This window comes from Panicum virgatum, chromosome 8K (assembly GCF_016808335.1).
Source record: "Panicum virgatum strain AP13 chromosome 8K, P.virgatum_v5, whole genome shotgun sequence".
Classification (NCBI taxonomy): Eukaryota; Viridiplantae; Streptophyta; class Magnoliopsida; order Poales; family Poaceae; genus Panicum; species Panicum virgatum.
The window spans coordinates 7,211,901-7,228,861 of NC_053143.1; positions in this window are offsets into that span (position 1 = coordinate 7,211,901).

Below are 16,961 nucleotides of genomic sequence, written 5' to 3' on the forward strand. Positions count from 1 at the left end.
CCTGGAAGACTGTGATCGGATTGAGGCGACAAAAAATGGGCTGAGGCTGGTCTTATCCACTGGCCTCACAGAATAGATGCACCCTGGCTAGCTACGGGGTGTAAGGGAAATAGAGAGGCCGATCCCGGCGATCGGCCCCGAAAAATAGAAAAATTCTGTAGCAATTGGCTATCTGTTGACTATTCGGTTCTGAGAAATAATAGAAGTATAGAAGCGGCCAGCCCGTGCGGTTGGCCATATAATTTTTCTTGTCATCTCCCTGTGTTTGCTGCTGACATTGTGGATAGTGAAGACTCGCTCGCATTCGCGGTCGATTTTTTTGATGATGGCAAACTCGGATATGGATTCACATCAGCTGATGATTTGGAAGAGGTTGACATCGGTCCTGGGGATAAGCCACGGCCGACATTTATCAGCAGTAAGTTGGATCCAGTTTTGCGAGAGGAGATGATCACATTGCTAAAAGAATACCGGGATTGCTTTGCATGGGACTACACAGAGATGCCTAGATTGGATAGAAGCATAGTCGAGCATCGGCTCCTGCTCAAGAAAGGGTTTCGGCCGTTTCAGCAATGAGCACGTCAGATGAAGGCCGAAGTCCTAGAAGAAGTTAAGAAAGAGGTGGAGAAGATGCTGGATGCTGGATTCATCAGGCCGTGCCGGTATGCAAAATGGATCTCCAGTGTGGTGCCGGTACAAAAGAAAGACGGCCGATGGCGTGTCTGCGTCGATTTTAGAGATCTCAACAGGGCAACTCCGAAGGATGAATACCCAATGCCTGTTGCAGAGACGTTGATCAACGCCGCTGCTGGCCACAAAATGATGAGTTTCATGGATGGCAATGCCGGTTACAACCAGATCTTCATGGCCCCAGAGGATGTGAACAAGACTACGTTCAGAGTACCAGGTGCAGTTGGCTTGTTCGAGTACTTGGTTATGACTTTCGGACTGAAAAATGCCGGTGCAACGTACCAACATGATATGAATTACATTTTTCATGATCTCATCGGCAAGCTGGTAGAGATTTATATTGATGACGTTGTGGTCAAGTCCAAGTCAACTGCAGAGCATTTAGAAGATTTGCGTCAAGTTTTAGAGCGGACTCGAAGGTTCGGGCTCAAAATGAACCCAAAGAAGTGTGCCTTCGGTGTATCGGCCGGTCAATTTCTGGGATTCTTAGTGCATGAAAGGGGAATCGAGATCGGCCTAAAAAGTCAAGAAGCCGTAAAGATGATGAAGCCACCTACTACAAAGAAGGAGTTACAGAAACTCATCGGTAAAATCAACTTTGTCAGGCGATTTATTTCTAATCTGTCCGGACGTATTGAACCGTTTATGGGTTTAGTAAAGATCAAATCCGATGATGAGTTTTGCTGGGGGGCAGAACAGCAGCAAGCTTTCGATGAAATCAAAGAATATTTGTCAAAGCCTCCAGTATTGGTTCCTCCACAGCAAGATAGGCCGTTCTATGTGTACCTATGTGTCGGTGACACTTCCATTGCTTCGGTGCTAGTCCAGAAGCATGATGGCCAAGAGAGAGTGGTTTTCTACCTCAGCAGATGCATGTTAGATGCCGAGACTAGGTATCCTGAAATCGAGAAGCTTTGTCTTTGCTTATACTTTACATGTACAAAGCTTCGCCATATTTTGCTCTCGGCAGAAACAATTGTCATATGCAAATCAGATGTCATAAAACATATGCTGTCGGCCCCTGTCCTTAAAGGCCGGCTCGGAAAATGGATGTTTGCATTGTCAGAGTTCGATATCCGATACCAGCCTGCGAAAGCAATCAAGGGACAAGCACTGGCAGATCTTGTTGCGGATAGGATCAGCGTTGATATTGCTGCGTTGTTTATTCGTGCTTGGGCTATGTTCTTTGACGGATCAGCTTGTGATGATGGGTGCGGTGTGGGAATTCTGCTGGTGTCACCTCGAGGGGCGACTTATTCCTTCTCCATCAGAATGACTGCCCCGTGCACCAATAATCTGGTGGAGTATGAAGCCGTTCGCAAAGGGATGGAATTGCTTCTCGAAGCCGGTGCAGAAGCAGTGGAAATTTTTGGAGATTCGAAGCTGGTGATTTCTCAGCTCACGGAGGAATATAGGTGTGAGAGCGAGGCTCTTTTCCCAATATGGATGCGATGCCGTGAGTTGATGTCACGATTCAGGTACATCAATTTCCACTGGATACGCAGGACTCTAAACAATGAAGCCAATGATTTAGCACAGATGGCTTCTGGCTACAAGCATACAGCTGATGGAATCGAGGTGGAGATCCAGTTTCTTGAACCCGGAGACTGGAGAGCCGATATCTTCAATTACTTGGAGGATTCGGCTCGGGGGGCACCCAGAAGGATAAGACTCAAGGCCATGAAGTATGTTCTGATAGGGGACGATATGTTCTACAGGACCTTGGAAGGACTATTACTTAAATGTCTGGGACCGTCATGTGGCGGAACCACCCAAAACTACTGGGCCCCGGGTGCACTGATCTTTGTTGCTAAGCAACTCTGACCCAAATTGGCACTCACCGGTAGTTCCTCGAGTGAAGCCTCGATAAAAGCCACGCTATTCTCGGATCAGCAGACAACACTCACACGAAGGTGAGCCCAGAGATTACAACACGGAACATTGCATACATCTCAGAGTGATTGCAACGGAAAGGAAATTTATTACAAACCAAGTTCAGAGTAACAAAGTACCACGGAGTTCCAACTACTCAATTATTCAAGTTTCATGTTCAACGGAAGCAGCAAAGATAACTAGCGAGATAACGTGACGCATCGGTAAAGCCCGTACGAATGCGTCACTCAGCGGGAGGGTGATTAGCACCAGCTGAAGGGCCATCCCACTCAACAGACCAACCCAGAGGCAGAGTACAAGGCCAAGTAAGACTCGCAAACAGATCTTCAAAGTTAGTACCTGAAAAACAGTGCCACAAGCAAGGCTGAGTATACTAATACTCAGCAAGACTGACCCGTCTCCGGATATAATATAGTCCGATAACTAGACATGCAAGGCTTTTTTGGTTGGTGGGGTTTGTTTGCCAAAAATGCCGCTAAATGTTGATCCTTACTTTCAGGTTTCACTTAGCCAGATTCTAGTGGAATTAACCATTCTAAATTTGCAACTAACTCTACTCAAACATGGTAGAGCAACCATTTAATCAACCAGCAGTATTATCATCATCATATTCCACTTGTTACTCTATGTGACCGAAAGCATTAAGCAATCTCATGCCGTGAGAGGCGGACGATTCTGAATCGAATTTCAACCTGGCCAGGGGAACCTAGACCACACGCATGGGGATTGACTTCGCTCCCGCCCACGCTACTTTTCCCCTTTCTTTCCAGTCCATGGATCCGGAACACCCTCCCCGACTACAGAGTCCGACCACTCTGCACCCGTACATCGCGACATAAAAATAAACCCTACTTCTACCAGGAGGGTGCGAGATCGTTCCACTCGCCGGTCCAATCAGGTACTTAAGCTTACCGATTACCATATTTCTCGGTATGTGGCTAGTACTTTCAAACGCTTAACGAAATGAGCCACACACCTCGACCTTAGCCATTTTTGACTACACCAGCGGGGTATCACAACTACACAACCCCGCCCGTTGTCCTTACATTTCAACAGGAATTAAAGTCATTACAATTCCTATTTGCTCGCGAGAGGCAGGAAACCACTCGACTTCTACCGTACCTATTTAGCATGGCAACTAGTCGATAGAGAGATCCGGTATCAAACATAGGTTCCTATGGATCATGCATCTAAGGTTTTCGATCAACGCCTAGAAACTTAATGCAGAAAACCAACTATTACCATACATAGATAAATAGATAGCAGAATGATAATTCGGAAAAATTAGCGGGATTATGCTCCGGGGCTTGCCTTCTTGGGCACTGTCTGGCAGAAAAGCTTCTGGGGCTTGGCCCAGGTCTTGAGACAAGTTAGTACAGTTCAGATTAACCTCCTGCTCCGCACGAGAGTCCGCGGGCACCAGTTCGTAGTCTCCGTCCGTGAGGTTAACCGTTTCTATATGCAATGCAAGATTTTGAGTTATTCAGGGATACAATTCCTTTCCTTCACGATAAAGTTGTAGTCCAACAAAAGTTACTTAAGTGATGATTTCAACAGTTTATTTCATGGGTAGTCATTTATAGAGTAGTAAACCTAACTACGTTTCTTCAGGAATGAGTGGGGTTTTGGGTTTTCATTTTTAATTTCACACATAGCATGCTTTCATTATTTCTTAACAACACAACTACTAAAGAGTTAGTGATGAAACACTAAAGTAACTCAGATCCAAACTTGAACATTCATGGTATAAATTTCAGCATCTACCATAGAGCAAAAACTATAACTATTCATGCAAATGGATTACTCTAGTTGCTTCATCTTTTTGTACAGAATGTTCAACATGGGTTCTGGTTCTGCAAATTTTATGGGTGCAACTTCATAGCATATACTCAGAACTGAAATTTTTCCAGATTTTATACACTTATACAGCAGAGGTGATAAAAAGAATAAAAACAGCAAGCCATTAACAAAGATTAATTCTACAGAAAGTTTTACTAAGGATTTGGTTCTCAAATTTTTACCAGAGACTAGTCCTGAGTTAAGCATACTCCATAAAATTTTTCAAGACTTAACTCACTATGATAAATTAGTTATTCAGTTAACTTAACATGAGTTTGCATAAATTTCTCAAGATACATCTGACCAGTATTGCATCTGAACTTTTTATCACAGGTAGAACATACTCTAAACAAGATCATGCCCAAAAATAAAGATCAGAAACATTGTAGATTACTCAGAACAAAAATAGTAAATCTAGCCCTAAGATGCTAAGCATGATTATTCAACAAAGCAAAACTCCGTAACTGCAGCTCAAAATTTTTATACAGGAACATAGAGCTAAAAAGAGACTCCAGAAATAAATATAGATTTTTCTGAGCATAAGAACTATATATGAGGAATTAAGTTGATTAAACTAGCATAAATCATGGTATATAGCACACGAACTCTAATAAATTTGAAATTTAGAGATTTGCAGGAATTCAGTGGCACAAGTCTGTAGTAAAATTTTCAGAGCAAGGTCATGTGTATATTTCCCTGAATTAATTCGAAAATGCTAACAACAGATTAGAGAATCTTGATTGTTCTAACATGATAACTGTTTTGGGTTGGTGTCATCTTTTTACTGTGATCTTAGCATTCCATTAGTGATAAAATATCCAAAAATCAAGGTCATTTGATGTGTAGAACTTCATGAACATGCATAAGGTGGTTTTCTTATTCTTTTCCCTAGATTAAATTCGGTTGAGTTTCTGCCAATGTGAATGTTACAAAATTTGTAGATTTTGTTACAAGGATTCCAGATCAGTTGAGTTTGCATTTTTCTGATTTTTCTGTGATTTGTTTCGCATTTTAGAAGTTCACTGGTATACACTGTAAAACTTGCAGAGACACCCTTGAACGAAAAAAAGAAATTACAACCGGGTCCTTCGCCGGCCTTCTCCGCCGTGGCATCTTGCCGGTGGTGTTCTGCGGTGCAGGGCTTACCGGGGCTGCCACGGGGAGGCGCGTGGGGGAGAAAGGATCGAGGAACACCTACCCTGGTCGTCGTTCGAGCGTTTGGAGCACAGGTTCGAGCTCGTCGGCGTTGATGGCGGGTCGGTTGTGCGGTTGGCCGACGCTGGAGGTGAAGGAGGGCTCGGGGTAGCGGAACAGGGCACGCACGAGCATCGCGTGAGCTCGTGGATGCTTCTGGGGTAGCTGTCGGGCTCGGTCTTCCCCGGAGCCGGCCGGTCCGCGGTGAGCCTGAGCTCGCCGGCGGCGGCACAAAAGGGGAACGGCTTCGGGAGGGGGTTTGGATTCGATTCCGCACGCGTGGAGCTTAACTGGGAGGTGGCGAAGCTGCTGCGGTGGTCGGAGGGGGCAATGTGGGGTTGGGCTAGCCGGCCCGCGCGAGCTGGATCTCGGCGGCCATGGCGGAGCGGCGGGAGGAGGAAGAAGGGGAAGAAGGGGCGCGACTGTGGGGTTCTGGGGGTCTTTATAGGCCAAAGAGCTCCTAGGCGAGGGGTGCAGCGACTGGGGGAGGTCGAATTGGGCCAGGGGCGCACGACGGCGAGCGGGCGGAGCGACAGCGGCGCGGCGCATGGCGGAGGGTGTCGTGGCGGCATGGGGAGCGGCCTGGGACGCGTGTGCGCGCGAGGAGATGCCAAGGGGCGGGCCAGGTGGCGCTGAGAGACTCCCTGGGTCCATTTGGCCGCTGGCGCACGGTGGACGAAGTCCACCGGCGGCGTACGGCGGGCGGTGGGCGAAATAGAGCCAGCCGGGAGAGAGAGATGGAGATGGGGGCTCTTTTGCGATTTCTGAAATTTCCAGGGACCTCTCGGTAAACAAAAATTATCTCCTAATTGGAGGGCTCAAATGGAAAAGTGTTGAATACCACTTTTGCATAACTTTTCAAGATCTACAACTTTTGTGTTATGCAAATTTTCATTTGAAACTCACATTTTGAACTATTGGTATATTTGCATATTTGCACAAAAGGACTTTAGTTTTATTCAGTTTTTGAATTGATTTTTGCTGAAGTTCAATTGAGCACATGTCAATTGAAACACCTCCCATGAGCCAACTAAATTTTTGTGCATATTTTTGAATTAACTTTTGAATAGCTTTTCACCCTTTTTCTTTCTCCTTTCATTTCTTATGCAATAACTGGTCTTTTATTTGAACCCTTCTCTTGAATTATTTTCCCAAATTTTCTTTTAACTTTAACTAAGGTGTATTGATTGGATTTAAAAGTATTGACACCTGAGGTGTCACAACCTACCCCCCTTAAAAGAATCTCGTCCCGAGATTGGATGATTGGATTTAGGTGGGGAAAATGATATACCTGAGGTAGAGCTAAGGAAACCCGGATAATGTCGATTAAGATAATCCTCCGTCTCCCAGGTGGCTTCTTTCTCAGTGTGATGAGACCACTGAATTTTATACATTTTTACCACCTTTCGACGAGTACCCCTCTCTTTTTGATCCATAATTTTGAGTGGATATTCGGTATATGAGAGATCGGGCTCCACTAAAATTTCCTGTTGATCAATGATTTCCGTAGGAACTCGAACACATTTCTTGAGTTGGGATATGTGGAAAACATTATGGATGGCGGCAAGTCGTGAAGGAAGTCGCAAACGATAAGCCACGGGTCCACATTCTTCAATGATTTCATATGGCCCGACATAGCGAGGTGCGAGCTTACCCTTGACTCCGAAATGTTGAACACCTCGAGTTGGAGACACTCGTAAATAGACGTGGTTACCAACCATGAACTTCAAAGGATCCCTTCTTTTATCGAAATAACTCTTTTGCCGAGACTGAGCTGCTCGGAGATTAGCTTGTACTATTTTGACTTTCTCCTCAGCCTCGACCACTAATTCGGGTCCAAATATTTGACGTTCCCCAGTCTGAGACCAACTCAAAGGAGTTCGACACCGTCGACCATACAAGGCCTCGAAGGGTGCCATTTTCAGACTGGCCTGATAGCTGTTGTTATAAGAAAACTCCGCCAAGGATAAACATTTGTCCCAGTTCTTGTCATAGTGGATGACACATGCTCGAAGCATATCTTCAAGAATTTGATTAACCCTTTCGGTCTGTCCGTCAGTCTGTGGATGGTAAGCTGAGCTTCGAATTAATTTAGTTCCGAGAGCCTCTTGGAGTTGCTCCCAAAACCTTGCCACAAACTGAGGACCACGATCCGATATAATTGTTTTGGGAATACCATGTAGACAGACAATCCGATCCATATAGATCTCAGCATATTTCTTGGCTCGATATTCAGTATGCACTGGAATAAAATGAGCAGTCTTTGTGAGCCTATCAACAATGACCCAAATGGAATCATGGTGTTGAGGAGTATTTGGTAAGCCCACAATGAAATCCATGCTGATATCTTCCCATTTCCAAGATGGAATTGGTAGAGGTTGGAGAGTTCCAGCAACTTTCAAGTGACTAGCTTTCACTCTCTGGCAGGTGTCACATTCTGCGACATATTTGGCAATCTCTCTCTTCATGCGAGTCCACCAAAAATTTTGTCTGAGATCTTGGTACATCTTGGTGCTACCCGGATGAATAGAAAATTTAGAGAGATGTGCTTCGTCCAGGATTTGTTTCCGCAGGTCAGGATTCTTGGGAACGACTAGGCGATCCTCGAACCACAAAATTCCTTTATGGTCCACTCGGAAACACTTATATTTATTTTCACCTTCTACTACTTGCTGCTTGATGATACGAACACTTTTGTCGTGTAATTGTGCCATGATGACCTGGTCATAGAGTGTCGGTTCCACCGAAATATGATTCAAAGAGCCTTGAGGAATAATTTCTAATTTCAGCCTTTGCATTTCAGCACACAATGTGTCATTATATGACTCCATTGAAAGGCAATTGCAGTGAACCTTGCGACTGAGCGCATCGGCTACCACATTTGCCTTGCCCGGATGATAATGAACCTCCAGATCATAATCTTTGATTAATTCCAGCCATCTTCATTGCCTCATATTCAGCTCACTTTGAGTGAAAATGTATTTGAGACTCTTATGGTCGGTATAGATATTGCAATGAGTGCCCATAAGATAGTGTCTCCAAAGCTTGAGAGCATGAATAACGGCGGCTAGTTCCAGATCATGAGTGGGATAATTTAGCTCGTGGGGCCGAAGAGCTCGGGAAGCATAAGCTATCACCCGATTGTCTTGCATTAGAACACAACCAAGACCAGTGCCTGAAGCATCACAATAAACGTCGTATGGTTTATTGTTGTCAGGTTGAGCCAAGACTGGTGCAGTGGTTAGATGTGCTCTCAATGTATGGAATGCTTCATCACACTTCGTGTTCCATTTAAACTTGACATCTTTTCTTAGTAGTTCTGTCATGGGCTTAGCAATTCTGGAGAAGTCCGGAATAAATCTGCGGTAATACCCCGCCAAGCCGAGAAAACTGCGGATCTGATGAACTGAAGTAGGAGGTTTCCAGTCCATTACTTCTTGTACTTTACTGGGATCAACTGAAATGCCTTCACTAGATATAGTGTGACCCAGAAATTTGACTGTGTCCAGCCAGAATTCACACTTGGAGAATTTTGCGTACAGCTTATGATCTCTGAGACGTTGAAGAACAATGCGCAGATGTTGCTCATGTTCTGCCTCATCTTTGGAATAGATCAGAATGTCATCAATAAAGACCACGACAAACTTGTCAAGTTCCGGCATAAATACCGAGTTCATGAGATACATAAAATAAGCCGGAGCATTGGTGAGACCGAAAGACATAACCAAATATTCATAGAGACCATATCGGGTTGAGAAGGCGGTCTTGGGAATATCGCAAGGCCGGATTTTAATTTGATGATACCCCGAACGGAGATCAATCTTGGAGAAGATCTTTGCCCTAGCCAACTGGTCAAACAGTACATCAATGCGGGGAAGTGGATATTTATTTTTGATGGTCACCGCATTGAGAGGCCGGTAATCAACACACAACCTCAGACTATCATCCTTCTTCTTTACGAACAATGCTGGACAACCCCAAGGTGAAGCACTTGGGCGAATAAAACCCTTGTCCAGAAGTTCTTGCAGCTGGATTTTTAGTTCGGCTAATTCTTTAGGCGGCATTCGATACGGCCTTTTTGAAATAGGGGCTGTACCAGGCTGAAGTTCAATGACAAATTCGATATCCCGGTCTGGAGGCATACCAGGTAAATCATTCGGAAACACATCTGCATATTCACGGACTACCAGAATATCTTCGAGACGAATATCTTTCATGGCATAGGCACAAGAGTTGTTGCATTGGTGATGAGGTAAATATAGAACCGAATGACCATGAGTTGGAGAATTTAATTCAACGGCTCGGGAAGAGATATCTAACATTACCCCATGTCTTTTCATCCAATCCATTCCTAGAATAATGTCCATACCTTCTAGTGGCAACAATATCAAGGTGGTAGGAATGGTTTTACTACCCAAACTAAGTGGCGCATTATGAACGATTTGGTTTGGTGCGACCTTACCACCCGGAGTAGATATCATGAATGAACCTTTCGTGTGACAGAAATCTAACCCAACCCTTGCTCCGAATTTAGAACTAATGAAGCTATGAGAGGCACCAGAATCGAATAAGATAACTGTGGGGTGTTGGTTTATAGAGAATGTAGCCGACATGATTGGTGCTCCCTCGGGTAGTTCAGCAAGGTTGGTGAAGTTAAGTCGGCCCTGCCTGACTTGAATGGTTTGCCTCTTGCCCTTGTTCTGATCATTTCTGCGAGAAGCCTGCCCTTGAGATTGTCCCGCCTGGGGGCACATCTTGGCAAAGTGATCCGGACTCCCGCATCTAAAACAACGGTTATTGTTATCCGGGCGAGCGGCTGGCTGAGCATTCGGCCTAGGGCCGTTCTGCTGCTGCTGAGGTGCAAATCGAGCTTGCTGGGGAAGCCCGAATCGAGTCTGCTGCTGCTGTTGAGGAGGCCGAATAATCCAACGCCCTGGCTAAGGGGCCTTCTGAGAGGATGCGGGTGGGTTATTTTGCACAATACGATACCTCGGTGCAGAGGCACTCGAGGGTCCAGCATGTGCCTTGCGCTTCTTTTCAGCGCGGTGTGCAGAAATCAGATCCTCCTGAGATATAGCCATATTCACCAACTCATTGAAAGTGTCCGCACGGACAAGATTTAGCCTTTCTTGTAACTTGGTACAAAGGCCTCGACGGAAGCGTTCACACTTCTTAGCGTCGGTATCCGCGTGATGTCCAGCATATTGACACAATTGATGGAATACTTGGGCATACTGCACCACAGTACGAGTGCTCTGAGTCAAGGCCAAAAACTCGTTGAGCTTACGGTCAAGAAGTCCAGCTGGAATATGATGATCTCGAAAAGCCAATTTGAATTCATTCCAATTCACCACATGATCAGCCGGTAGCATCCCGTGGTAATGATCCCACCACATACGAGCTGATCCGCGAAGCTGCTGCGCGGCATAGCGAGTCTTGTTCGCTTCGGAACAAGGAGTAGTCAATAGAGAAAACTTGGACTCGATCGTGCGAATCCAAGCGTCCGCGTCCAGAGGCTCATCCGCTTTATTGAACAGCGGAGGCTAAGTGCTAAGGAAATGTTGGTAGCTCGCCTCTTGTGCGTGATGAGCATGATGCCCACCCCGCGGTTGTTGCTGAGCTTGAACCAGCTGCCGCAAAATTTTCGTCTGGGCGGCAAGAACCTCAGCGATACCCACTGGTGGAGGAGGTGGAGGTGGATCGCCATTCCCCCCGGCTCCAAAACCACTAGGGGTGCCTCGAGTCGATCCCACCATCTGAAATGTGAGTACTTTTGCATTAGATCCATCATTATCACCATCTCAAATGGGAATTTCAACTCAAGATGACATGTAAATATTCAGAATTGCTTAAATCACGTCGTGCAGAAAACCGGTGATACAAAAACGCTCATAACTGGAGTTCTGTACATGACATAAACTTGAAATTTTTACAGGAGATATATAATTTCATGATCTACAACTTTGGTAGTCATCACAAAATCAGATTTCCAGAGTAGGTTAGTCGAAAAATTCATTTACCCCTCCTCTGGTTTTTCCGTTTCACAGAAAACAGAGCTTCTGTAATTTGCGATTATCTCCTGCGATACTAATCCGTTTGGGCTGAAATTTTGCGAGCATATTCCCGATGAAATTTGGAACAACTTTGGTATTCAACTTAGGAGCTAAATCCGAAAGGAAAAGAGGATAAAAATTCGAACTAGCTGCTGCCTTCAGCTTTTCACAGATCACTGATAATTAACACTAGTAGCATTAGGGTTCATTACATCCATCGTTCTCTCATTTCTACTTGATCACTCCTAACATCAGTACTAAAGGGGGTTACTCAACTCTAAGTTAGCCTAGTAGCCATGATCCAAAAGTAGGCTACACTAAGAGGAGTCTACAAAAGCTAAGAAACAGTGCCTCGGTCTACATGTTGACCGATGCCTCACTCGCCACGGGAGTGTGAACCTCAACCGGTGCGGGCTGCGGCGCCTGGTCCTCAGAGTCCATCTCTGAAACGCCCTCTATCTCCTGGGGCTCGTCCTCCTCGTCCACCTGCATCTCGTCGGGAGGTGCGTGAAGGGCATCCTGCGCGTGCTGTATCGCGTGGAGCTGCCCCTGGGCCTCGTCCATCTCAAGCTGCAGGTCGTGAAACTGGTCCTCCAGGAAGTTGATCGTAGCGTCACGATCCGACACAGTGTCCTGAAGCTCGTGAACCTGGCCGTGGAGCTGGGCGATAAGAGTAGCCCTGCTCTCGAGCTCGGTACTAGCCTCCTGAAGCTGCCCATCTCTCAGCTGGACCGCCAGGTGCAGGGCCTGAGCGTGGTCCACCAACTGAGCGACGGCGTAACCCTGGTAAGTGTGAAGTCTGTAGAGACCGTCCAAGCACCTTGCTGTCGTCCGAAGGGCCCCGACCGGGTCAAGGGTAGCGACCACATCCACGTGTGCCATCCGGTCGAGCCAAAGCGGGTCTGCCGGGTCAGGTGCAGGGAACAACCCGAACGCGGTCAGAACCACCTCCAGTGGGCGCAAAGAGCAAAAGGTGGTCATCGCCCTCATGGCGGTAAGCTCCGGGGTGTCCAGCAGGTAGTGACCGACCATCTGAGTCACGATCGGCTCCCACCCGTTGAGCGGGTGCTGGGGGATCACCATCGTCACACTGCAGCGACGAACTCCGTCCTCCACAAACTCGTGGCCATCGTAAACCGGTGGCTGGAGGTAACCGGCTGCACTCAAAAGCTCCCAAAGACGGCGGGGAAACCCGTCCCAGTGCAGGCAAGCGGAGTGCACGTGCCCCTGCGCGTCAACGACCAGCAGCTCTTCCATCTGTCCCAACAAAAGACCGATGGATCAGCTGATGGTAACAAGAACTACTAACTCTGGAACAGTGAAAGAAATGGCCAAAACTGTAGAGAACTTGCTTCAAAAATTCTCAAAAAGTTACACAAGATCCCTCTGATATTAAGGAGCAATTCATCTAGTCACCACTAAGATCAATTCGGACTCCATGGGGGTGATATGCTCAGGTATTCGAAGTGACGTCAACCAGGAAAACTGAGTGTCCAGAGAGGGTGTATTTTGACTATAACTCTCAACCCAGACGTCAAAATTTTTTCAAATTTTTATAGTAAGCTCATCACTTAGTTGTCTACAACTTTCATGTTGAACTATTTTTAGTTTGAACAACTTATAAAGGTCGAAAAATTTCAGTTGTATAGACTGTTCAGAGTTAACAGTTTTACACCAGGTTGATCCAAAAATACAAAGACCATGCTAGAAGGCTTCAAAAATTTTCAAATTTTTACAGCAACTGGATAACTTAGGAAACACCATTTAGTCTTACTACCCCAAGTCGATTTGAGTAACTTAACAGAAGGTTAAAATTCATGGAAACCAGGTTGCAGACTTTCTGGATACTCCCTAGGATAGTGTTTTAACTGATTTGCTTGCGATTTCCCCAGAGATTTATTTGCTAATCTTTTTGAGAATGAATGCAGAACCTATACGTCCTCACCCAAGAAAAATTGCCAAGTAACCTTGGTCTTACGCAATGACTTTGGTGGCATACATATTACGTCTCTCACTATATAGCTACTCGATATAGCTAGATAGCCTATAATTCGATTTCGAGTTAGCGTACCTGCAGAAGATTGACAGTATATAAAATGAACCTTTCGTGCCAGCACTCACGAAAGCGTCCCCATACATTACCGATCACTATAGAATCGGCATCCATACCATTACCGCCGTATGGACAACGTTAAGCATACGTTATCGAAACAACATATTGACTGAGTACCGTCTTTGACGGGGAATTGAATTCCAATTTCGAACCATTACTCCCCATATACTCAACCGAAGTTGGTATATGGGCAGCAGCTCAAGTAGGCCACTGCTTGAGCTCCAGCGTTCGGCTCGCATCACCGACAGGAAGGTCAGACTCCCTCAGCTGACTGAGTAAGCATACCTTCGTGGCGACGACGTAGTTGCAGAATTTAAATTACAGAATTTAGATACTGAAAGGTAATGTGCTGGAAGTTAGCCATACAAAATAAGCCACCTGATTATACCCATAAGATTCCCTAGGGCTTTACGTCCTAGACTTGTCCTTGGAGACCCTAAACTCTTTCAAAAACTTTAGTAGCTTTGAAGTCAAGTTTTAAGTTGTTGTTGTGAAAACCGAGGTTGCCATCCCTGGTAGGCTGTCTACGCGCTCTGATGCCAGCTGTGGCGGAACCACCCAAAACTACTGGGCCCCGGGTGCACTGATCTTTGTTGCTAAGCAACTCTGACCCAAATTGGCACTCACCGGTAGTTCCTCGAGTGAAGCCTCGATAAAAGCCACGCTATTCCCGGATCAGCAGACAGCACTCACACGAAGGTGAGCCCAGAGATTACAACACGGAACATTGCATACATCTCAGAGTGATTGCAGCGGAAAGGAAATTTATTACAAACCAAGTTCAGAGTAACAAAGTACCACGGAGTTCCAACTACTCAATTATTCAAGTTTCATGTTCAACGGAAGCAGCAAAGATAACTAGCGAGATAACGTGACGCATCGGTAAAGCCCGTACGAATGCGTCACTCAGCGGGAGGGTGGTTAGCACCAGCTGAAGGGCCATCCCACTCAACAGACCAACCCGGAGGCAGAGTACAAGGCCAAGTAAGACTCGCAAACAGATCTTCAAAGTTAGTACCTGAAAAACAGTGCCACAAGCAAGGCTGAGTATACTAATACTTAGCAAGACTGACCCGTCTCCGGATATAACATAGTCCGATAACTAGACATGCAAGGCTTTTTTGGTTGGTGGGGTTTGTTTGCCAAAAATGCCGCTAAATGTTGATCCTTACTTTCAGGTTTCACTTAGCCAGATTCTAGTGGAATTAACCATTCTAAATTTGCAACTAACTCTACTCAAACATGGTAGAGCAACCATTTAATCAACCAGCAGTATTATCATCATCATATTCCACTTGTTACTCTATGTGACCGAAAGCATTAAGCAATCTCATGCCGTGAGAGGCGGACGATTCTGAATCGAATTTCAAGCTGGCCAGGGGAACCTAGACCACACGCATGGGGATTGACTTCGCTCCCGCCCACGCTACTTTTCCCCTTTCTTTCCAGTCCGTGGATCCGGAACACCCTCCCCAACTACAGAGTCCGACCACTCTGCACCCGTACGTCGCGACATAAAAATAAACCCTACTTCTACCAGGAGGGTGCGAGATCGTTCCACTCGCCGGTCCAATCAGGTACTTAAGCTTACCGATTACCATATTTCTCGGTATGTGGCTAGTACTTTCAAACGCTTAACGAAATGAGCCACATACCTCGACCTTAGCCATTTTTGACTACACCAGCGGGGTATCACAACTACACAACCCCGCCCGTTGTCCTTACATTTCAACAGGAATTAAAGTCATTACAATTCCTATTTGCTCGCGAGAGGCAGGAAACCACTCGACTTCTACCGTACCTATTTAGCATGGCAACTAGTCGATAGAGAGATCCGGTATCAAACATAGGTTCCTATGGATCATGCATCTAAGGTTTTTGATCAACGCTTAGAAACTTAATGCAGAAAACCAACTATTACCATACATAGATAAATAGATAGCAGAATGATAATTCAGAAAAATTAGTGGGATTATGCTCCGGGGCTTGCCTTCTTGGGCACTGTCTGGCAGAAAAGCTTCTGGGGCTTGGCCCAGGTCTTGAGACAAGTTAGTACAGTTCAGATTAACCTCCTGCTCCGCACGAGAGTCCGCGGGCACCAGTTCGTAGTCTCCGTCCGCGAGGTTAACCGTTTCTATATGCAATGCAAGATTTTGAGTTATTCAGGGATACAATTCCTTTCCTTCACGATAAAGTTGTAGTCCAACAAAAGTTACTTAAGTGATGATTTCAACAGTTTATTTCATGGGTAGTCATTTATAGAGTAGTAAACCTAACTACGTTTCTTCAGGAATGAGTGGGGTTTTGGGTTTTCATTTTTAATTTCACACATAGCATGCTTTCATTCTTTCTTAACAACACAAGTACTAAAGAGTTAGTGATGAAACACTAAAGTAACTCAGATCCAAACTTGAACATTCATGGTATAAATTTCAGCATCTACCATAGAGCAAAAACTATAACTATTCATGCAAATGGATTACTCTAGTTGCTTCATCTTTTTGTACAGAATGTTCAACATGGGTTCTGGTGCTGAAAATTTTATGGGTGCAACTTCATAGCATATACTCAGCACTGAAATTTTTCCAGATTTTATACACTTATACAGCAGAGGTGATAAAAAGAATAAAAACAGCAAGCCATTAACAAAGATTAATTCTACAGAAAGTTTTACTAAGGATTTGGTTCTCAAATTTTTACCAGAGACTAGTCCTGAGTTAAACATACTCCATAAAATTTTTCAAGACTTAACTCACTATTATAAATTAGTTATTCAGTTAACTTAACATGAGTTTGCATAAATTTCTCAAGATGCATTTGACCAGTATTGCATCTGAACTTTTTATCACAGGTAGAACATACTCTAAACAAGATCATGCCCAAAAATAAAGATCAGAAACATTGTAGATTACTCAGAACAAAAATAGTAAATCTAGCCCTAAGATGCTAAGCATGATTATTCAACAAAGCAAAACTCCGTAACTGCAGCTCAAAATTTTTATACAGGAACATAGAGCTAAACAGAGACTCCAGAAATAAATATAGATTTTTCTGACCATAAGAACTATATATGAGGAATTAAGTTGATTAAACTAGCATAAATCATGGTATATAGCACACGAACTCTAATAAATTTGAAATTTAGAGATTTGCAGGGATTCAGTGGTACATGTCTATAG